A 25,734-nucleotide genomic window follows, 5' to 3' on the forward strand; every position below is an offset into this window, starting at 1 on the left:
TCTTGTATTGGTTTTAGTCCTTTGCATGATTTAGAAAGCAATCTATCCTTAATGCAAAGTCATTCACTTGATCATTTGATCAAGATAAATTAGATTTGAATCAAGGAATATTAAACCTCCCTAATCAATGCTAACTATCAACCTTTAACTCATTGATCAAAAAGAAAAGAAGAAGAAGGAGAAGGTGAATAATGAAAACGAAGAAAATAAAGTGCATCAAATGAAATGGAATGTACCAATCAACAATTGTTGACCAAAGATAGGGAATATCAAGGTCAAGCTATAAAAAACAAAAGTGAGATGAAGATTGGAAGTCAAGAAATAAACAAAATATTTTTGGCATTTTTAATATATTAAAATAAACTTGAATAAAAATAATAAAGAAAGGTCAAACTTCAAATTCACTTCAAATCAACTTTTAAAAGTCCAAGTGAATTATCCCAAGTTCAACAAAGTCAAACAAAGTTTGACAAAAAATTTCAGCATTTTTAGAAGTCAGAAACTATTTTTAATCAACTAAAAATGAATAAAAATAACCTAATTGAACTAAAATCTCAAATAAATCTCAAATCAATTAATAAATTGATGAGAATATTTTTCATAGATCTATCATCATTCAAAGAGGTTAGGAAAATATTTTTGTATTTTTTTGAATATCAAAAACTATTTAAAATGAATTAAAAATAACCAGAAAATAGAAAATTATTAAAAAATAGAAAATGATAAAATAAAAAATATTAAAAATCATTTTTAGAAACTAGAAATTAAAAGAGAAATAATGCAATTGGTCCCATATTTTTTGGAATTAAAATGAAAGAGTTGTGATTTTTTGAAATAAAAGAAAATAAAAATGGAAAATCAGAAAATAGGAAAAACCACGTGCGTTGGATGAGATCTCATTAATTGACCTGACACATCTAATGGTCCACAGGCGCGCGCTCACCATGAGTCCAAGTCAATGAGAAACACCTTGCATTATTAAAACTCATAAGATCCAATGGCTATGATATAAACTGGAGATCAGATCTAAGGGCTCACAATTGATCTGGCAAAGAGATAGTGGTGTAAACCACCGTCTTCTCCGGCGAGCTTGTATTTTCCGGCCAAAGTTGCAGACAAAAAATCTTAATCAAATGAAGCGATCCTCATATCATTGGAAAGCTGGGGTGATGTACATCACCCCTGTACCATTGGTTTCTCCTCTAGATCCTCATAGAGAGAAATCAGAGAGAGAAAATCATGGTGTTCAATTTGAACTTCATGGATTTGCAAAATTAAAGGCACAATCAAGTTGCCTCTGATGAGAGGACTTCAGCCAAGCAAAGAAACACAAGAAACAAGCAATAATTAGGGAGTTTCGAAGAAGAAAAGTTCTGATATCCACCTTTGAAATGTAGATCTTGAGAGCATAATTCTCCCTTGCTAATGCTTGTAGTGTGGTCTAGTGGTGAAGATAAGCAAGGCTTAGGAACTATAGATATAGAAATCAACCAGTGTAGCTAAAATTTAGATCTGAAATTTTGAAGAAAAAGAGCAAGTTCCTTTAGGTAATGGTTATGGGTTAAATCTTGCAGCATTTCAGGCGCCTTCAGGTTGGTTTTCAAGTGAAGCAATGCATTCTATTTATAGCTGAAGCTGCAAGGAGAGTGTGATGAATCCGTGTGCATGAGAATTGGGTCCTCCATGCATGGGCCTGTACAGGCGCATGTGAGGCCCAAAATCAAATGGTTTTGCATGCTGAACTCAAATGAAGCAACTTTGGACGTGCAAATTGAAAGGCAATGGCTTGTGCATGAAGATTCATCATGAAATGCATAAATGGTCACAAATATTCATCTCTTCGAAAGTCCCATTTGGAAAATCCAAACATAGGCATGTGAGTAATGGTTGGAAAGGCCTTGACATAAGGAAAAAATTTTATGTTGACCAAAAACTCATTTGAAGTGTGGAAATTTATGAAAACAGGTCATGAAGTTCAATGTACAAAACATGTCTTTGAGAATTTTGCCAAAATGAACCAACTTCAAGCCCTTCTGTTTTGATGATGCATGATTCAAATGGAAAAAACCTCCAACATCAAAGTTGTATATATTTTCAATACAATCAATTTGGACTTAAAGTTTTCATAATTTGGATTTTTGATGAAGAAGTTATGAGCACTTGAAGTTGGACTTTTTCACATCTCAATGCATTTGGTCCAAAGTGACCTATAATGTTTTGCATTATCACATGTATTTCTTTTGGGATTATGAAATTTTTTCCAACATAACATTTTAATTAGACATCTTAATATTTCCAATGCATTAAGTCCCACCTCATAATCATAAAAAATGAATGAGTTATGTTCTTGGGAAGTTGACCCAAAATTAGGGTTTTAATCAAAATGACCTATAATGTCTTGGAATGGAAGATGACCTTCCAAGTTTCAAATAAAATTTTGATGAAGATGAAAGTTGTTAATATTTTCCTTAAGAACATTTTTTATCTTGGGGTCATCTCCAATTGACTAACACATAAAAAGTTAGGTCTCAGTGCATTTCAAAATAGTCAAATGAATTGACTGATCAACTTCTCAAGTGCATAACTCATATTTAGATGAATTGATGATTGAGGGCACTCATATAAGTTTATATATGTATGAGATAATGAATTAAAGAACTTCCCTTGATTGTTTTTGACAATGGGCTGAGGTTGCTTCATGAGCAAGGCATTGTTGATAATCAGATGAATTAGGGTTTCCTTGGGAAACAAACCTCAAACCCTTTGACTTGCTTTGATCAAAATGATGAATTGAGATATTTGGGAGGCATATTTGATGGATGAGAGCTTTAGGAACCATTTCCATGCTTGTTTTCATCTTCTCTTGACCATATCATTGCACAAAGGATCTTCCAGGAGCTTTGGACCTTGTGACTGCTCAAGTTACAAACAAAAGATGTTAGTGACATATTTTTGTGCTTTTGGTTAGTAAATAAAAAAATGGGAGAAGAAATAATATACAATTCAAGCATGCTTGGTGATCTCAAACCACTCACAAGGGGTCCCACCCAAAGGGAAGAAACCAAGATGCTTATGATCCTTGAGGCTATGCAAATGCCATGTGTCATACCCCGATTTTGGTCCTGAATTTTTTTCATTTTTTTATTTTTTATTTGGCACTTGGCTTAAAGTTCATTTGCATACATTCATGACCAAAGGCAACCATCCATTCCCAAATCCACTTTTTTTTGATAGACATTGGTCATTATCTAGCTTTTTTGATCATGGTGTTTTTTGATTATGAAATGGATTCTAAATATTTGACTTTTTATTTTAAATTAAGTCTAATTCCAAATTTTAATTTAATCTTAATTGTGTTTTTACTAATGAGTCAAATTCTAATTGATTTTTAATTTCCAAATAAATGTTAGAATTTGACATCAAAGTAGTTTTAACAAATTATAGATTAATTTGATTTTAATTGGTTTTTATTTGTTTTTTTTTTAGTTTTGATTGACATTTAGATTAGTCTTGGATTATTTCTAAGAAAAAAAAATACAAATCCATTTTATAACCAAAACACCCATTTCATAAACTAAGGTCTCACCATTCTTGTTCTTTACAATCACTTCAATCAAGTTCAAACTATAACCATAACCTTACCATTCATTCAAACTTTCAAACCTTCAATCAATATATCCAATTCCATTCAATACAATTCAATGAACATTCATTACATAATCCCAAGTCACAGTTACATGTGGGATCCTATTACATAAACCATTTCAATTCACATGTTCAAAACCACTGCTCAATTCCAAAGTTACAAACAATTTCACACATATTACATAAACCATTCAAATTCATGGAGCTCTTTGTCCATTCAATCTCTTTTTCCCAAATTTCCTGTAATTTGATTCCATACCATATTACATAAACCATTCAAATTTTCACTCACTTTCAATTACATATAACCTAACCATTTTACAAAAAAAAACCACTCCAACAATGAAACATCCTAAGGTGGAGCGGCATGTCTAAGTGTTTTGACAGATGAAAAATACTTCAAGGAGTTTTGAAAATCTTGAGTTAATAAGAAATGCTGGCGTAAAGTGCCCTTTGTTGTGCAAAGAATTCATCATAGATGCTTGGAAACTCTGCTATGATCAATCTAAAGGAGCAGATGCAGAACCTCCCAGTTGCCACTCAAATTGACAAGTTGAAGGCCAGAATTCGATGTTACAGAACACAACTTCTGGAAAGATCAGCTGCATCTCCTTCTGCTACAACGAGTGCCACTTCTTTTGACAATACAACAGCTTCACCAATTCCATATGCTAATTCACCTAGGCCTTCTACAAATATGATGAATACGCCTTCTCCTCAGCAGCAAACATCATGACTGCAACAGCAACAACCAACAATCCGCAGCAACAAGTCCAAACAAAACCAGTACACAATTGGACCCAAGCGTCCATAACAGTCCAATAATCCAAAATATTAGCAATCAATTCCGGTCAAAACCATGCAAACAACAATATGGACTCGGCCCTACCTGCATCACATGAGAAGGATCAAACTAGATTGATACAACAAAATCATCACAAGGAAAATTTCAGCCGACAACAAAGAGTCAATGAATAAAAACTAACTTACTGTTAGATGTGGGGAAGATGTGAATTTCTATGGCCCTCTAGTTGTGGGATCAACAATTAGCTCCAAGTGACGATTGAAGCCATGAGTACCCTTATTTGCAGCAAGCAAACATACAGAGGAGCAAGATTTGGTGAGTTAAGTCCATATCTATTTGCGGTTGCCGATGCAACTCACGGGCTCATGATAAATGATGGAACCAACCAGTCAATATTGGTGAGTGGTGAAAGTGGTGTTGTTAAAACAGAAAGTACTAAGTTACTCATGCTATACCTTGCTTACATGGGAGGGAGAGTGTCTGGTGCTGACGGTAGAACTGTCGAGCAAAAAGTCCTCGAGTCAAATCCCATCCTAAGAAATCGGCAGGTGCAACAGACAAGGAGACAGAATTAATCATCTACTTCAGATGCCGTGCCTAGTGCTGTTCCTAGCAGTATGGAACCATTGGCTGTGGAAAAGCGTACAGGAATCAATAATTCTCCTCAATTTCCTGTAACAAAACTGCTAACGAATCTTGATCGTTCAAACACGCGTGTGCATCCTAAGCCATCCAATGTTAAGAAACCGAATGCCAGGAATCATACTGAAAAACATAATGTAACACAATGGTTCATCCACTTCATCTGCCTTGGAAAAATCAACTACAGGAGTTGTCTCCAAGCCGGAAAGGTCCACAGGAACCTTAAACCTGCAACACAAGGACAGTTACCACCCATGGAAAATGATAGAATTCTACTGCAAATAATCAACTGTCAAGCATACAAATCAATAGCCATGTAACTGAACCAAAAGGCAACTTTGGAAACCAAGGGCACAACTAGCAGAAAACATTATCACTTCCAAGCCACGAAGGGCGGTGACAAATCTTGAAGCTAAAGCCGCATGCTTGTTGTCCAATCTGCTATGAGCATGAGCAAATAGGCTCTATTGCAAGCTTGCAACCAACATTACCAAGCTTGTCAAAATCAAACCAAAGCTCACCGATTTCACTGCAGTAACACAAAATAATTACCAAGCGTTAAAATTTCAGAAAAATCCCAAATTGGCATTGAGACAAAGTTAGAGCGAAAAAATGCGTAGGTAGAATTACCTTTTCCAGATTGTAGCGCCAAACAGGACAACCCGATTCTGAGCACAAAAAGCACTTCCAGGAAGTTTCTCTATTGAATCTTTGGATACCAAATCGAAACCCTAAAGCTGCAGATATAAAAGGAGAAGAGAGGAATCAGTGAAGGACAACGAAAATTAACGGCGAAAAACTTCAGAGCGAAAAAACCCTAAGAATTATGAAGAGAAAAATTGGAGAGGCGGACAACGAACCCTAATCCCCAAATCAAAAAAGAAACCAGTATCTGAAGAGGCGAAGGGAGAGGACTGAATCGTTACCTGAACCGCCGAATCACCGCCAAAGGTGAGCACCAGTTTGGTTTCCTTTAAATCTCTGTTCTATTTCGTCTTTGGGTTGAGGTCGTGAGAGAGGATGAATGATTGAGGATGAGAGAAATGTGGGGTTGAGAGGGAGAGAGAGAGATTTGTTGAGATTGAGAGAGCGAGTGAAGTGAGATTGGGAGGACGATGAATCATCCGTTACTGTTGCTTTTGTTTTGTTTTTCTTTTATTTAGTTTAAGCTCGAACAAACCTTTAAGCTATTAAAAAAAACCATAAAAATTTAATACGTTTAGTATTCTCTTATTTTTTATTGTGTATATTGATGTTTGTTAATGCTGTTTAGAGTTCCCAACCTATTAGCCTTTAGAACCCAACAGCCAGGCGGCTGGGTTTATTTTTTTTGTTTTTTTTCTTGGTAATCCAACAGACCCTTTTCTATTATTATTTTAGTTTTTATTTTTTTAATTTTTTGTTCCAATCTTTTCTGGTTTATATATGCAAGTTGTTTTTGTAAATAATAACTAATCATAAATGGCCTAGTGGAGAGAGGGTGGTTTCATGATCTTTAGTGGAGTGGGTTCGATACCCATATATAGCATTTTATTTCTTTATATATAGCATTTTATTTCTTTTAGCATTCATTTTTTTTCATGTTTATGTTTTAGTATAATTTCTCCCATACTCATAGTTTCATTATTATTTAATAACACAAATTTGTTTTCTTTTAATTTCATCATCCATTCAAACCGCTTTAAACTATTAAAATCACACTTTTCTCGATTCAATATCGAGCCCATTTCCATTCCCTTGTAAGTCGGTTGCTTTTTAAGCATCGCCATCAACCTCACATAGCTTACTCTTGGGCTTTCTTACAATGAGCCGGTTCTCTTGCACTTACACTCATACATTGCATTATTTGTTGTTTGGGCCCGATTTAATTATTTCATGATTTTGAATCCCCATTTGACAAAATGTACCCCACTCCCCCGATGTGTAATAATTTTGTACTGTTTTATTTCTTTATTTGTTTGACTGTTTAGTTAGATACTAACACAAGAATAAAATCAACCATTTCCAAAAAAAATACAAAAAATATGACTCGATCCAACATCGAGTATTTTCTCAATAAACAAATCAATTCATTTCTCTCTCCTATTCTATTCCGTTTCTTTCAAACTTTCACCAAACGCTTGATTCAACATCAAGCCATTTTTTCTAATAAAAACTCAAAAAATATTAATTCATAGTTAAGACCTTTTCAATAAAGATGGAAGTGGAACGTGGTGTATACCGCGCACTCCTAAGACTAGGATTCGAGATGTATATCTCGCCAATCCTAGCTCTCGCCATCATCCAAATTTATCCACTTTGTTTTCTCTCAAACACTCATTCAAATTTCTCTTAAACGTCCATCAATACTTGATCTAGGGTCAAGTCATTTTCACAACAAAACTCAAAATACCTAATTCTTATTTAACACTTTTTTCAATAAAGGTGGAAATGGAACATGGTGTATACCATGCACTCCTGAGGTTAAGATTCGAGACGTATGCCTCGCCAATCTTAACTCTCGCCATCGTCCAAAATTGTCAATGCGGTTTTCTTCAAACCCTTCCTCAATCAAATTCCAAAATACTTAATTCCTATCTCAACCTCTTTCAATAAAGATGGAAATGGAACATGGTGTATACCATGCACTCCTGAGGCTAGGATTCGAGATGTATATCTCGCTCATCCAAGTTCTCGTCATCACTCAAAATACATCCAACCAATCAAACTCTTTCTCGCCGCCCTGGGATTAATCAAAAACCTTTTTCATAAATGAGAGATATACTGTCTTAAGGTGATGCAAAACAATGTTTCGGCCACGATCATTGAGTAGAGATAAATGACGCTTTTCCGAATGTAGATTTGTAAATCCGTTCGATGTGTGGTATGCGTCCACTCCTCATCTGTTTTGGGTAAAACAATGTTTTCGTCGATTAATACAGTATAGCTTTCGCTAAAATCGACCAACAAACAAACATTTTTCTACCCAGAACTACATAAGCCTTGATTTCTCTCTGGAGATACGTAGGAGCAGCATTTTTAAATCTTGTCAGGCCCACTAATAAAAAACTTAGGTTTAGTCCTTCGTTAAAAATCCAAAAACATTTCTTCTATCTTCTATTCTTTCTTTCCCACCTAATAAATTGAAAAGCCTAATATTTCAACTAACACTAACGCACACAACTAACCTAATGGTTCCCATTGAGTACAACGGACGTGAGGGGTGCTAATACCTTCCCCTTGCGTAATCGACTCCTGAACCCTGATATTGGTTGCGATGACCATATCTTATCCTTTCTTTTAGAGGTTTTATCGATATTTCCCTTTCCTTTTAGAAATAAATAAAGTTCAGTGGCGACTCTGTTCAGTCCATCATTGCGAGCGTGCAATTGCGTTTCGCTTTGAAGTCGTATCCCCATTTTTCGAGGTGCGACACCATGTTATGATGCCATGAGGGATCTTAGGGCCAAAATTAGGGTCTTACATCTACGGTGGTCCACGAGACTTATGTCTCTCACTAATGATGATATCTCTTGTTATAATCATTTTATGATGGCATTAAGATTATTGGTTCTAGTGGTGAGTTCTCCAATGTACCTCTCCTTGGTATATGTGGTGGAATTAACTACAACCCTGCTTTGGATCGCCGTCAGCTTGGGTTCCCCTTAAAGGATAAACCTAACAACACCTCGTTGGAAGGATTATTCTTTCAAGAGGGTAAAGATCCCCAAAACCTGAAGGATAGGATGGACCACGCCTAGCGCAAGGTTCATAGGAAAGGGAGGAATGAGCTTGGTCCGAGGAACTGTGTTGCTTTTGAGCCTTACACCTCTTGGGTAAGGAAAAGAGTCCTCGAGTACCACATGCCGTTAAAGTATCCGAGACCTACCCATATGGTTATGGTTGGGCCTTCAACCCTCCCTAATCAAGGAGTAGAGGAGTTGAGAGACGAAGACTGTTCGCGTGCTTGGGTTCGTGAGCGTGAGGAGCTTCTTCAGCAACTCAAGGATAAGGATGCAATGATCGAGTTTCTAGAGCATCAGGTTATTGATGAGCCCGATGATGTGGTTACTTCTCTCCTGCCTCACTCGTCTAGGTTTTGGAAGAAGAGATATGATCAGCTCACCAAGGAGAAGGCCGACGTGGAAGCAACTTATGATAGAGAAGTGAAGAAGCTTCGTGCAACGTATTTTTATTCTCCAAAGCTTTAGACAACTGCTTCTAGGGATCCATAGGATGTTTATTCTCCTCTTCTCTTGTATTGTATTTGGTTACCGAGACTGCACTACTTCTTTGGTGTAAAAAAATTCCAAATATTATATTGCTATGAGTATTCCACATATGTCTCAAAAAGTTCAATATTTTTAAAATATTTGCAAATAGATCCTTATAAAGTTCCTCCGATAAAAAACAAAATCATATGCACGAGCATTGCATGCATCATATGCATAAGTAGGTTTTGGTTCCGAGCTCTTGATATAGTGGTCTAACTTTTTGCTCTTCATTTATTTTGAAGACAAGCTGACGCATCCATACCGCACTCGCACAAACGTCAAAGTAATGGCCGAACAACTAGAGAACGAGAACAGAGAACTCAAAGAAGAAGTCAGCCGGTTATCTGCTCTAGTGGAGTCTCTGCTCCAAGCCCAAAAGCAAGCTGTAAATATGCAAGCGTCTGCGTCCAATCAAGCATCTGAAGTAGTTCCTACCTCTATACCAGCCCCTGCTATGGGATCAGTCAATGTTTTGCCTTTTGGTTACCCTTGGGGGATGCCCCATAATTTCATGCCCGAAGAATATCATCCGCAAGTGGAAGCTCAGCCCGCATCTAGCCCGGTCCCTGTGGTGCCACCCCCGGTTGTTAATTCTGTTCCTATTCCAGCTCCCATTCCTCAAGTACGTGTTGACGAGACTATCTACCATTTTGAGGTCTTTGAGAACCCGGATGTGTATGACAAATTAGACGAGATGAGAGACCAGTTCTCTGACTTGAGGAAGGAAATGAAGGCCCTTCGAGGGAAAGACTTGTTTGGGAAGAGCGCCTTTGAGCTCTGTTTAGTCCCGAATGTAAAGATTCCGATGAAGTTCAAGGTCCCTAACTTTGAAAAATAAAAAGGGAATAGTTGTCCGCTCATCCATTTGGTCATGTATGCTAGAAAAATGTCTACGCATACCGACAATGACCAACTGCTCATCCATTATTTTCAAGACAATATGTTTGGCGCTGCCTTGAAATGGTATATGGGTCTTGACTGTGACTCTGTGCGCACTTTCAATGACCTCGGAGAGGCTTTCGTAAGGCAGTACAAATAGAACATGGATATGGCTCCGGACAGAGATCAACTTAGGGCGATGTCCCAAAAAGATAAGGAAACCTTCAAGGAGTATGCCCAGGGGTGGAAGGAATTGGCAGCTCAGATAGTGCCACCATTGGAGGAGAAGGATATGACAAAGATCTTTTTGAAGACTTTGAGCTCTTTCTATTATGAGCGTATGATTGCTAGTGCTCCCTCGGACTTTGCCGAAATGGTAAATATGGGGATGAGGCTAGAACAGGGAGTCCGTGAAGGACGTCTGTCCCGTGATGATAATTCTCCGGCAAAGAAATATGGAGGATTTTCCAGAAAGAAGGAAGGGGAGACTCATGCTGTTTTTTCCCATAGTAAAAGAAGGCCCTCTATGAGGAGGAAGGAAGTTCGACCAGTCGTCAACCAACACCAGGTGGCTCATATAGCACCTGTTTTCAGAGAAGCTCAACAACCACAACAACAATCTCATCAACAACAACAGGCTTACCAGCCTCGTAGCAAGAATAACAACAACATCACCAACAATTATGAGAGGAAGAGGGTGACTTTTGACCCGATTCCTATGACTTACGATGTACTGTACCCTTCCTTGATTGATAGGAAGTTGGTAACTCCATGTGATGCTCCTGCTGTGCCAGGCAATCCTCAATGGTGGTACAAGTCTGAACTTCATTGTGTGTATCATTCTGGCGCGCCATGTGTGCATTGTCAATGAAAGAGGATGTCGTAAGATAAGAAGGGACATCCAAGAGATGCTAGACCAAGGGATGATCGAGATACTTCAAAATCGTGATGAGGATGAAGTTGATGTTATTACCCCTGTGTTCAATTTTCCTGATCCTGTTGTCATCAAGTATGATGGAAGCAAAAAGAAGGTGGTGCCAACTCTTGTGATAAAGCCAGCGGGCCCTATCCCGTATGTGTCAGATAAAGCGGTCTCGTACCGTTACAATGTTGTTATGCTTGAAGATAGGAAGGAGGTGTCGTTGCCCTCAACCTCTGTTGTAAGCATATCCGATTTTAGTGGATTGACCCGTAGTGGTCGTGTTTTCTCGGCTCAGCCGAAATCCCATGAAAACACCGTGAAAAGGGATGTTGATAGCTCTGTTGGTCCCGTGGGGAATTCTTCTTCAAATCATTCCATTCCTGCTGTGAAGGGTGTTGACCTTGTTGTTGTCAAAACCGATAAAGCTCCTATCCTAGTTGGCAAGTCTGGAATATTGAGAGAGGATGGTGATGAGATGCTGAGGCTCATCAAGAGGAGCGAGTACAACATTATGGAGCAGTTGCTTCAAACTCCATCAAAGATATTTGTCCTATCTTCGTTGATGAATTCAAAGCCACACCGCGAAGCGTTGCAAAGGGTGCTGGACGTGGCATATGTGGATCACGATGTCACAATTGAACAATTTGATAACATTGTTGCAAATATAACTGCCTGCAACAATTTGAGCTTTTGCGATGATAATCTTCCCGAGGAGGGAAAAGAACACAATTTGGCCTTACATATCTCTATGAACTGCAAAGACGATGCCTTGTCCAATGTGTTGGTGGACACAGGGTCATCACTTAATGTATTGCCAAAGTCCACTCTCGCCAAACTTTCATATCCGGGGCCTCCCATGAGGCAGAGTGGAGTGGTAGTAAAAGCTTTTGATGGATCGCGCAAGACCGTGATCGGTGAATTAAACCTCCCGATCAAAATTGGACCTAGTGATTTCCATATCACTTTCCAAGTTATAGACATACATCCGTCGTACAACTGTTTACTTTGTAGACCATGGATTCACGAGGCATGCACCGTGACATCCACCTTACACCAAAAGTTGAAGTTCGTCAAGCACAAGAAATTAGGGTAATAGAGGGAGAGAAGGCTCTCTTGCTCATCCATTTATCTTCCTTTTCCTACATCGACGCTGAGGATGAGGTTGGAACTCCATTCCCAGCCTTATCTATTGCTGAGCCTTCTAGGAAAGGACTTGTTTGTATCCTCAGTGAGTGTAACTTTGGGATGGGGTTTGATATCCTCGATGATTTATTTTCATCCTTCTCGGGTTAATCCCAAACTGAGTTCTCCAGTAGGCTTCGCCCTTCTTGTCGAGACGTTTGCCGAGTGTCTGTTCGTGATTCTTGGACTTGTTTGTGTTAGATATGTTGGTTTGTTAGCATTAATTATACACAAATCATGCATAATCATAGCATTCAGATATTCATGATGCATTCTTTGTTATATATATTTGCTTGTTATCTCCTGCTATTGGTAAAATGTTCTTCCCCAAGTAGATGTTTGTGTCTGATCTCTCCATATAGAGTCAGCCCCATAGGCAGAAAGTGTCTATCTTTTCTTCTTTCTTCCCCACTGAGTTATGTCTTCGTGGATGATTATTGTTTCAGTTTCCTCCCCAGTTGTGTATCGGGATGGAATTACTCCCCTGAGTTATATCCTCATCGGGTTGAGTCTTGTTTGATTGTGTCTTTCTAGTTTGTTCCTAGATTGATTTCCTTTCTTGTTATCCCCTGCAGTTCCCTATGGTTCAGTTGTTCAACTGCTCAGTAACCAGTAATTGTTCATCCCTTCCCCAATGGATTTTGTGGCCTTTTACCCAGTAATCGGTAGTTGTAAGTCCTATTTAATGTGGTTTTCTACCCAGTAACCGGTAGATGTAATCCCCTCTTTGTTGGTTATCTTTACCAAGTAATCGGTATTGATATTCCTTCGTTTTTGAGTATACCACCCAATAACTGATGATATCTCTCTTGGATCATTGCTTTTTTCAGGCAATTTATCCCTAGCGAGTCATCTTTCATTTACCCTTGTTTGGTGATGATTGTTTCTCCTTCTGACTGGTCATCATTTTATATCCAGTAACCGGTATCCCGATGTCCTTTCTTTTTGGTCGATTTATCCTTTATTAACCCAGTAACCGGTTGTGGATAATCTTCCATGCAAGTATGTTATCTACGTTTTTACCCATATAATGGTAGTAGATAATATATCTCATGCGCTCTTCAGTCGAAGTCTTTTCTTCCCCAGTCGAGTAAGATTCGTATTTCCTTGTGGAATCGAATGTCCATCCTGTAAGTCGAGTTTGCTTTTTCAGCCCTCCTTTCGGATGACGAGTGTCTTGGATATGTTCCCAATTCACGCCTAGTTAGTCACCTATTATACACCCAGTAACCGGTATCACTGGTGTTCCTTCCTTCTGCTCCCTATTATGACTTTTTGTCCCCTGTGGAGTCATATTTTCCGGAGTTAAGATGTGCCTTTTGGGTCCTCCTCAGATGTAACGATTGATATCTTTCACCCTTATACCAGTCTTAGATATTCTTTCTCTCTGAGCGTGTTGATCTCTCACCCAGTAACCGGTGTTTTGATAACATGTCTCTCTTTGAGTTTATTACCCAGTAACCGGTAATATCTCGTTGTTTCTTCCTCAGTTGAGTCCTTTGTGGACATCCCCGTCTGAGTCTGGATTTTTTATCCGATGTATCCTTCATGGATAGTTTTACTGTATTGGCATATTCTCCAATACATGCATCTTTGCGTCAACTCGAGTCTTTCCATAGATTTATTTTCGTGGAATCCCTTCGGGTCTCCCAGCAAGTTTTCAAGTCGTGACCTGCTCACGCATTTCTACCTTATTTCCCCAGAGTCTCCGTCTCCCTAGTGAGTGTGTTACTCCTATGGATCTTCAGTTCCTCCTGATTTCTTTTCCTTTGTGGCAATTATTCACCATGAATATTTTATTTTGCATGCATACATTTGCATCATGAGGTCTCTTAGGGACCAAAATTCGTCTCTTTGCTATTATTTAAGCTCATTCTATCTCTTCGAGACGAAGATTTTAACCTTCATATCTCCGTCTAGAATGACCTTAAATACAGGCATCTGTAAGACCCTAATTTTGACAATAAGATCCCTCATGGCATTATGTTATTGCACAAGTGCATTGCCTCAAAGATCATAGCATGTTTGGCTCCTTAACCCTAGGGTTGGGACTTGTTTGAGTGATTTGAGATCACCAAGCATGCTTGTATTGTATGTTATTGCTTTTCTTATTTGATTACTAACCAAAATCACAAAAATATGTCACTAACTCTTTTTGTTTTGAAGCTCAAGTGATCATGTGCTCCACAATGCTCCTAGGAGGTTCCTAAGCCCAATGCAATGGCTAGATGAAGATGAGAAAAATCATGAAAATGGTCTACAAAGTTCATAATCATCATATATGTCTCCCAAGTATCTCAATTTTCCAATTTGATCAAGATAACCCAAAGGGCTTGAAGATTGCTTCCCAAGGAAACCCTAATTTCACTGTGCTTTGACTGTGCCTTACCCATGAAGCAATCTCAACCTCTGATAAAATTTAATCAAGGTAAGTTATTTCATTTATCATATTATGCATATATGAGCCTATTTGAGTCCCCTCAATAATTTATTCATCAAGACTAGAAGTTTGACTTTGAATAGTTGACCAGTCAAGTCATCTGACTCAGCTGAAGTACAATGAAATATAACTTTTGATGTGTTTGTCAAATTAAGATGTCCATAAAATGAAAAATGTTCCTAAGAACCATATTAACAACTATCATGTACATCAAAAATCCATTCGAATCTTGGAAGGTCATAATTCATTTCAAAACATTATAGGTCATTTTGGCTGAAACCTTAATTTTGGGTCAACTTGCCAAGGGCAAAACTTTCTCAATTTTTATGATTTTGAGGTGGTACCAAAGGAATTAGAAACCTTGATATGTATACTTCAAATTTTATGTTGTACAAAATTTCATAATCCTAAAGTAAATACATGTGCCATTGCAAAACATAGGTCATCTTTGACCTAATTCATTGAATTTGAAAAAGTACCCAACTTCAAATGCCCATAACATTTTCATAGAAAATCCAAATGATGCAAACTTTGAGTCTAAATTTACTATCTTGAAAAGATATATAACTTCAATGTTGGAGATGTTTTCATTTGAAGCTTTTATCATGAGGTCATAAGGGGTTTAACCAAGCTTACTATTGGTTGATTTTTTCAAAGTGGTTTGAACATGTTTTACACTTGAACTTTCCAAGCCAGTTTTTATCAATTTGAACATGTCAAATGGTTTTTTTCCCCACATGAATTTTATTACTTATTTCAAGAGCTTTCCAACCATTATTCACAATAGTCATTTGGATCTACCATTTGAGAGATTCAAATTTTCTTCATTTATGTGTATTTTTGACATTTTATGTTAAAACTTGAGATGCAAGCCTTTTCCATTCCATGTGCACGACCAATGCTTTCCATATGAGCTCAGCAGGTCCCTTCAACCATTCATGGGCCTCTCATACGTCCACAAAGGCCCATGCATTCAAAATCTCAATTCCCATGCACATGAGCAAAGTGTGATGATCAGATGCATTTACCTATAAATAAGGGCTTCCTCTCCTTCATTTAGAGACCCTTGGGAGATCCCACGTGCTGCTGAATTGAAACCACAACCCTCACCAAAGGAATCACTCACCATTTTTCAATATTTTCGAGCTTGAAACTCAGCAACATTAGTTGAGTTTCAAAGCTAGATTCCTTAGCCAATCATCTTCCCTATATTCAGAAATCAAAAAGGAGCAAAAAGCTTGAAGGATTCGTGGCAGAAAATTACCATTTTTGAAGGTATAAGCTCAAACTGTTTGGATCTAAAACTCACAATTCAATGTAGTATTCTTGTGTTTTTGTGGTTCTCTGAAGTCCTCATACTTGAGGCAAACTTTTGGTGCATTTAATTTTCCATTTCAAGATTGATCCGTGTGGACACCATGATTTTCTCCTTAATTGTTCTCTCAATATAGGAAGAATGAGAGGAATATAATGGTACAATGATGATCTACATCACATAAGCTTCATTTCCATGCCCTTGTTTTTCGTTTTTGATGAGATTCATTTTCCTGCAATTTTGGCCGGATTCTGCTTGGTTGTTCGGAGAAGTTGGTGGTTTTCACCACCACCACCACCACCACCACGTGTACTGACCACAGCCATTGGATCCCTCTCTCACGATCTAATCTCGTGCATCCATTCTAATTACTTTTTTAATTCATTGTGTTTCGCTGCTGACTTGAGTACATCATGCACCCTTAGATCCAGGCCGTGAAATACGCCACGTCATTTAATGAGACGGATCCGGTGGCTCAACTTTTTTCGCTTTATTTCATTTTCTCTTTATTTTCTTTTAATTCATTCTATTTTCAATAATTCATAAAAAACTCATATGAGGTCAGAAAAATATGAGACCAACTTTAAAAAATTTCTTGAAAAATCTAGTTTCATCTTATGATTTTTAATTATTTTTGTGACCTCATTTGATATTTTTCATGAATTATTTGGTTTCTAATGATTTTAATTCATTTTAAAATGCTTTCTAACTTGAGAAAAATACAAAAATATTTTCATAGCATCTATGGATCATGATAAGTCAATGAAAAATAGTCTCAACAATTTCTTATTTGTTTTGAGATTATTTGAGATTTTAATTCATATTATGCTATTTTTGGTTGTTTTTAATTGATTTTAATTGCTTTCTGGCTTTAAAAATTTGTGAGAAAATTAGTCAAGGTTCGCTTGACTATGTTGAACCTATGAAAATTTAATTGGACTTATTGAAGTTGTTTTGAATTGAATTTGAGGTTCAACTTTGTTTATTTTTTTATTTGTATTTTCTTTTAATTCAAAAATTACCAAAAAAATATTATTGACTTCTTGACTTGTTATATTCATTCCTCTTCTGTTTGGTGTTGATCAAGGTTGAACTGATTCAACTTTGATCAATTCATTGGATCTTATGGTTTGAGAATCCTTAAGGATCATTGCCTAGATAGATGAATGAATTTGATCAAGGATGAGTTATCCCTTGATCAATTGGGATTGGTTGTTGTCTTCTTACCCCCCTCCTTTTCATCTTCATCCTTTTCTTTCCCTCAATGGCCAACGAGTTAAGGTCTTAAGGTTGGTCTTGACAAATAGAAGTTTGGTCTTCTTTGATCCAAATCAAACTCAACTTGATCCATGATCAAGTGAGTTATTTTGTGTCAAAGATAGGTTACTTCTTGGTCAAGCAAATAACCAAAAGTCAATACAAGGCCCTTCCCCTCTTGTTTAGCATGGCAAGTTTATGGAGCTTGACTTACTAGTCATGACCTCTAACTTGTTTTCTTTGCCTATATTCTTATTGACCGGCCTCAGATAGGTGTGGCTACTATATTAGTCCACTTACGATTGCTTAACATAGTGCTACATTGTCTTATGACAAGCTAAAATAACTCTACTAACTACTAAGTTTAATTTGAGCTTTTAAATTCTTGTCATTTACTTTTAATGTCATTTATTTCTTGCTCATTATTCATCTTGATTTTCATTTTTGCTCACTTGAGCACATATTTTATGTTTATGTCATTCTTCTTTTGCTCATTTGAGCCCATTATTATATATAAATATATTGCTATTTTGTGTTGTTTTGTGCTTGTTTTGATGTGAACCAAAATAGAAAAGGAGAAAGGACTTAGAATTAGGATTCACCTATGCTTAAAGAAGTTCAAGAGCAACTAGGCCCCATGCCCTTAGAATGCAAAATGTGTTGAAGAGCAACTAGGCCTCATGCCTTTAGAATTCTAAAATGAAAAGTTGACCTCAAAGGACTTCCCCTCAAACTTATTCCTTGTCCATTCCCTTTATTATGTTGTGAGCTTTTTAATGTGTGCTTTTGTGTGATAGGAATCTCATCTTATGATTGGGAAAAGAGGACCATTGCCACAAGTAGCCAAGTTAAGAGCCAAGCCAAATGGAGATCCTAGGATCTTGAATTCAAATTATTGATTGCTTGCTTTGTGTGTTAAATCCAAAGGAAAGGAGCATCTTGAGTCATCTCTATGACTCCAAGAAAAGGAACTCCAAGGGTTATCTCTCCCCTCTTATCTTTGTATGCTTTAGGAATAGTCCTTCTCTCCTCTCCCCCTCTAACCAAGCCAAAAATCATTTTTAAAACTTTGACTTTATTTCAAATTAGAAACCTAGGCCTTAGGCCTTTGACTTTTCAAAACAATTTTCATAAATACTCATTGTAAATAAACTTTAATCCAACTTTGACGTCATTTTGTAAATAAACTCAATTTGTAAATATAACCCATTTCAAGTTTTTTTGTGGTTCAAATGGCCACTTGTTAAACTCTTTCCAAAAACATTAGTCATAGATTTGAGTTATCATATTGGTTGATGTAAATATCACCTCATCCTTAATGTTGGATTATAAGCCTTCCATGCTTATTATAGGGTTAACCCCTCACTGTCGCATCCGCGAAAAACGACCGGCGGGAAAAAACAAAACAAACAGAGCCGCCACCGTGCGTTATTTATCCCAAAAGAGGGAAAGGAAACGCTCGAAGTAAACTTGGAAAAGACATGGTCTCGCGACCAGAGAGAGATGGGATCGGGAGTCGATTATGCGAAGGGAAGGTATTAGCACCCCTACGCATCCGTCGTACTCGACGGGATCCACACTCAAAAGGATAGAAGAAAGGTTACTAAACGCTGCTCAAAAGAATGCACGCACACTAGAATAAAACACAGATGGAAGAAGAGGGGGAAACGGGCTCGCTAGGATATCGCATCTTATGCCTACGTATCTAATCTGGAATGAGAATCAGAGCTACCGTAGTTCGGCTCATGCACGCCGAAACAAAACACACGCAGGAAACCGACTGCCAATCGCTGGACTTACGTCAGACTCCACCCAAACAAGCAAACACGGAAACCGAATGCCAATCGCTGGACTTACATCAGACTCCGAACCAACAAGCACACACAGGAAACCAACTGCCAATCGCTGGACTTATGTCGGACTCCAAACACACACAAAAGGGGTTAACCGGACGCTGAGTCGTCAAAAGCAACAAAAAAAGTTGAACAAACAAGCTAACAGGGAGTCTGGTACTCGAGCCTGCTAGCTGTCAAGCAAACACACACAAAAAAGGAAAAGGGTGCCCGGAGAGATCTCGTACGATCTCCTGCCTACGTACCTCATCTGGTATGAGGATCAGGGCGACGTAGTTCCCCTTAGCAGGGAAAGAACTTCTAACCTAACCAGAGACTGGGAAATAACAAACTAGAAGGGAGCCTGACTCGAGCCTAATAGTTATCATGCAATCCACAATGGTCCTAGGTTGAGGTTTCTATCAAACTTGCACAGGGAGCAAGCTATCCTAAACAGCACAGTCAAACAACACAAGCACAATAAACAATCACACACACCATACGCAATCAATTGGGCTCATACAAGGTTAGGCTGTGAAACACAAGCCAACTAGAATCGGGTGTAGTTAGCTCTTAACCCTAACATTGAGAGTTAGGGTGAAGCAGATGAAATGGGAAGTGAGGATAAGACCTCACAGCTCTTATCCCTGGCCTGGGAGAGCTTGACTCAGAATAGAAGATGTGGGAGTTCAGAATGTAGGAACTCTTCTCCACAGATGACTGACACAACATAGATCTTGGGTTATTATCCACAATGCATCAACACAAGGTGTGTGAGAAAAGTGAATGACACACTGAGTAGCAGGAGATGGATTACACATCTCTTTTATCTGCCAATTGCCTCTTAAGAGGTCTTTACCTGCTTGGCACAAAAGTAAACATTCACAAGCATTGCCTCTTAAGGAGGGCTTCAGACAGGTGCCTGCCCACATAACAGGACAGGTCTTCCAGACTACATGAAGTCAAAGGAATTATACCTCAATGGTTAAGCAACCAAGCAAAGCAAAGTTCACAATGAACTTAAAGCAACTTAAGTACCTGTGGAAACATCAGACAAATCAGTATAATGTTCAAACAAACAGACAACAGTTAATAAGCAACAGGCAATCCCAATGTACAAAAGGTGTAAGCCAAAAGGCAAACTCAAATGAGTTACCATCAACCTACAAAACACACAATGTTAGTAATCACAAGCAAACATCAATGCTCAAATGAATGGAGCATCATGAACCATGGAACTTGAATGCTTAACCTGAAATCAAAGCTCAAACATAAGCAACAAACCACTAGGTCAAAGCCTAGGGTCAAAGATGGAGAAAAAATTTAAAACAGGAGCTGAAATTTAACATGAATCAACTTCAAACACATCTTGACACAATCCAAAAGGTCTTACATCAATATCATTAACCAAAAGCATTTCATGATCAATTGAAGTTCAAGGAAATTTTAAAGCTCAAATGTGATCAACCAGAATGAAAAATCTCAATTAAATCAGAAATGATTCAAATGATTCCAAGAAAATTCATGCTCATTCAGGACATCCATAATATGCCTCACACAAAAAATCAGGACAATTGGAGATCATTTGGCAAGGCAAACACATCACATAAATTGAACATCAAAAGGTGTGACACAAATTGTCACACCAAGTTAGAAAAATCATAAAACATAAATGACAATTGATAAAAATACCAAATCAACACCAGAATGTCAAGCAATGTGTCTAGTTATAGCATGCAAAATTTGAGAATCATTGGATCAAAAACCAACATTTCACAAATGATATAGCAAGGCAAGGTCAAGTAAGCATACATGTTCAAGCATCCTAGGGCAAAAAATTATCCAGCCAAGCACAACTTTTAAAATCATGGTGATAAAAAAGTAGAGAGATCAAGGATCATAATACAAAAAACCTAGTATTTTTTGGAGCAATATTCAAATTGTTTTGATTCTTTAAAGATTGAAAATAAAAATGAAATAAAGTGTGACAATTGAAATGGAATTAATTGAAATATTTATTTAAATTTTTAAATGGCGCCAGGAACCACACAAAACGTTGTCGTTCCATTAATGTGGTGGCAAGCAAAGGCGCGGTCAACATAAACAGACCAATCAGAATGCACGCATGGCCATGGGAATCAACCAATCAGATTGTAACCCTAACAAACACATGAGGAACGGATTATCGTGGCATAAACAGATCAAAAGCGTGGCCTTAGGTCTGCATCATCTTCTTCATCACACGTTCATGAACAGTGAAGCATCTTCATGCATCAAGAACTTTTGTTCCAGAAATTAAAATTAAACACATCATTGTGTAGATCCTTCATCAAGGATCACGAATCCATGTATGGTTTAACTTGAATCAAAGTACACAAAGAGAATCGAAGCAATCATCATTTATGCACAAAACTTTAAATCGACCTAACTAACTCAAATTCACACCAAAATTCATGATTTGAAGCTCAGCATGATCAACATAAAGAGATCTACAATAACATCACAATAATTTTGAGAAAAGAGAGATTCGATTTGGTGACCTCTTGAAGTGCAGATCTGGAATTCGTGTGATTCAGGCCTTGTGATGCTCCAAACTTCCTCTATGCAGCTTGTAGAGTTGATTGGATGAAAGCTTGAGGTTCAATTGCTCGTGATTCAACCAGAATTTGGATTCACCATTGTTGAGTTCAAGCTTGCATATGCTTCAAACAGGCACGAATTGCTATGGATCTATGTTCAATCTTGCTCAATGATGCTTCCAGATGATGATTCAACCAAAGGAAATGCAATTTGTTTGAAGAAATTGAAAGAAAATTTGAGGGAAAAAGTGTGAAAAATTTTGATCTAGATCTGAAATTCTGAATTCTCCCTTTGAAAAACAGTTAGGGTTTGGCTTTTATACCTCCCCCTAATCATGCTTAATTATGCTTAAACCAATTTGCAAATGAAATTAGTGAGTTATGGAGTGTTTTGGAAAATTTGGTTTTTCACCCTATGCATGAAATGCATGGTGAATAGTGCACGAAAATCTGATTCATTTCCACTTAAAATTTGATTTTAGAGCCAATGGTAATGGTAAAATGATCAAGCCATGCACCAATTTTGAATTTCAAATTTTCCCTCCAAAAATCCAAGAAAATATCAAATGATCATGTGAATATAATTCATGCAATGCAATGTAGGATTTGGAAACTAGAGGTTAAGAGAAGGAAAATGCAAAAAGAGCCATCCAATTTCGAGCTTTGGTTGAGAAGTTATGCTCATTTGAATCTTCAAGTACACTTGGTCAATTTTGATCATATCTCCTTAACCACAGATGAGAAATTGATAATCTTGGACTTTTTGGAAATGGAAGAGAAAGATCTACAACTTTCATGTTCAACAAAATTTCATTTGAAGCTTTCTTGATGATGTAATCTTGAGTTGAAAACCTTTCCATTTTTGGCAAATTCAAATTATAGGTCACTTTCTATTTTTGGAAAGTTTTGTCCTGACTTTAAATTCTTCAAAGTTGATGTTTGAAATGTCAAATGAGACTTGTTTGAACATGAGTGAAGTATTTCTAGCCACTTCCCACCCCCAAATCCAACAGTTGACCTGACAGTTGACTTTTGTTGACTTTTGTGGTTGATAAACGACTTGGTCATGCACAGATGATTTTGAGCCTCAACCACTTGATGAAATAACTCCAACATGAAACCCTAGCTTATAAAAGCTCCATAAAATCATATGATGATCTCCATCTCAATAAAGACCTCATCTCCCTGAAGAACCCTGATTAGAAGAATGCAACTGATTAGGGTTGACCAGAGGTCAAAACCCTAATCCCAAGGAATCTTATCAGAAATAATGAACCATGATGATGATGATGTACCATTTCAACCAAGATAATACTCAATCTCCTTGAGGAACCAAGAACCCTAATTGAAGCACAAACCTCAGATGATTAGTGATCAATTCATGAGATCCTCAAGCTTGAATCTCTTAACCTCTCTATCTTCTGAGCAAGACTCAGGAGGATGACTTGCTTATTTCACATGATATGCAAAGATGTAATGCCTAAAGTCCTAAAAATGAGATGCAATATGCTAAGCTAGTCCTAAGAGAGGAGGGCAAATTTTGAGGTGTTACAGCTGCCCCTATTCAATCCACTGTAAACCTGTCGATATGAACAGCCTCGACTTTCAGATGATCAGGCTGAAGAGTGATTGAATACCAAGAACAGACGAACAATTTGCACTCTGATGGGAAATAATTAACAAGGCCTGTCAGAATCGGCGAATAAACAATCTCAAAAGAAAAATCCGTCTGGTACGGAGAAAGTCGGCCTGAACACCGAAACAACATGTTGACTTAGCTACCAAAATAAATGGTAACACAGGAATAACCATGGCCTGAACGCCGCATCCGCTGGGGATTATTATTATTATTTTTTTTACTTTTTCTTGAACCCCGAAACTTTCTGATTGAATTTTTTCTTGAACGCCGAACAAATATTTTCTTTCGTGCAGATGATCCCGGATCACCGCAGTTGAACCCCGACATCTTCATAGTAGTCTTGTTTGCCAAACAATGAACCTCGCTCTCCAATTGAACCCCAGTCGCCTGACGATAACTTGCGATCGCCGTTGTGAACCCCGCTCTCCGGAAAACACCCTGTGTCTCCCTTTCTCCATTTGAACCCCGTTCTCCAGAAAATGCCCAGCATCTCCTTCTCTCCATTTAAACCCCGTTCTCCAGAAAATGCCGCAACACTTCCCTTTCTCCATTTGAACCCCGTTCTCCCTTTTCTTGTGATAATTCCGCTGGCAATGTCGGAAATAACACCAAAACACCACTCTTATGGCGACATATCAGAGGGTACGCCTTCACAACAGGAAGGTAACATGTGCATTTCTTCCTCAGAAGACACCCATAACGACTTCTGTTGGCCTCAGCCAAAGTCTAAGGTGACACATGATCAGAAGATAATCCTGAGGACCTCATCCCGGATATAATCTTCAACTCCAATCTCCGTTTGAACCCCGCTCTCCAGAAAATGCCGCAACACTTCCTTTTCTCCATTCTTCGATTTTTGTGCTGATCGCGTAGCGTTCTTTGATCTTCATTTCCATCTCCGCCCGACGGAAAAGTTTCCACCAATATCGCACTACTGGGGAACATTGTTGCTCCAACGTTATGATGCCGAACTCCTTAAAGTAACATCTTCCAACTTCTATGTCGCACGATAGAAATCTCCTCCAGTATCGCACTATTGGGGAATACCGTTGACCTAACACCACGATTCTAAACTCCTCGGAGTAACATCTTCACCATCCGACGAAACCGATTCTCAGGCGGTAACCACGGCTTAAGTAACCGATGCTTGCAATGCTGATGTTGATCTTCCAACTAGCGAAACCACTCCTCAAACGGTAACCACGGCTTGGGTAGCATCTTCACCAACTGGCGAAACCAAATCTCAAACGGTAACCACGGCTTGAGACTAGCTTATGCTTGCAATGATGATGCATGATTTTTTTCAACGTAATGCTCCATAACTATGGAAATGCTACGCAATTAGGTATGCAATATGCCATGCTTATCTAAATGATGAATGCATAAAAATTATCCCCCTCAAGGGACTCTTTTGGGAAGCTCGAGGCACTCTGCTGAGGAACCCACTAACACTCCAACCTCCACCCTGCTGGGGAATAGCACTGCTGCTGGGAAAAGGACCACCCTTACCAAGGATGACCTCCACTGAACCTGATCCACTTGGGGACTTCGCTGGGGAAAAACCACCAACGCAATCTACAGGGAAAACAACAGTCTTTGACATGCTGGGGAACTAACACGCTCCGCCATGCTAGGGAAACAACTACCAACAGACACCCCCGCTGGGAAAATAGCAATCTTCAGGCCTGGCTGCTGAGGAAAAACCGATCTCAAACCTGCTGGGGATATAACCATCCCGACCCTGCTAGGGAAGACACAGACCTTGAATCTGCTGAGGAAGTAACAATCCCAACCCTGTTTGGGGAAACAAGGAAAGTCTGGCACATAACACTCGTCGACTCGTCGATCCCTGGTATTCACCATCCAACTCTAGTGTCAGCTTTCCACTTTTGAGAACTCCCAAACTCGTTTGGACTTTTCTGATTCACCACCTTGTATTCCTGACTCCTCCGTACTCGACGGCGATCGAACTCCTTGGATTTATACAAACTTTCCAGTCCTCGGACTTTGAAGAGTCTTCTTGATTAATATTCAGGATCGTCGTCATCCCTTGCCGTCTTTTCACCATTCCTCCATTCATTGTCCCTGATTGGACTCCACGGGGATCTTTTGTCAAAAGCTTCACATCACAACCTGCAAGTGAGTGAAAATATCTAACAGCACCTGCAAAAGAGATCGTTAGATAAAAACGTGCCCCAAGCGTGCCAAAATTTCAACACTTGGGTCACTCCACCTTCCAAATAAGATTTCAAGTTTTCAATCTTATAAACATGCATTGGAAGGGACCTCCATGTATCAAAATGCAAAGATTCTTTATCAAAATAAACTGATGTTTTTGTAATCA

The sequence above is a fragment of the Lathyrus oleraceus genome, chromosome 3, assembly GCF_024323335.1.
Source record: "Lathyrus oleraceus cultivar Zhongwan6 chromosome 3, CAAS_Psat_ZW6_1.0, whole genome shotgun sequence".
NCBI lineage: Eukaryota > Viridiplantae > Streptophyta > Magnoliopsida > Fabales > Fabaceae > Lathyrus > Lathyrus oleraceus.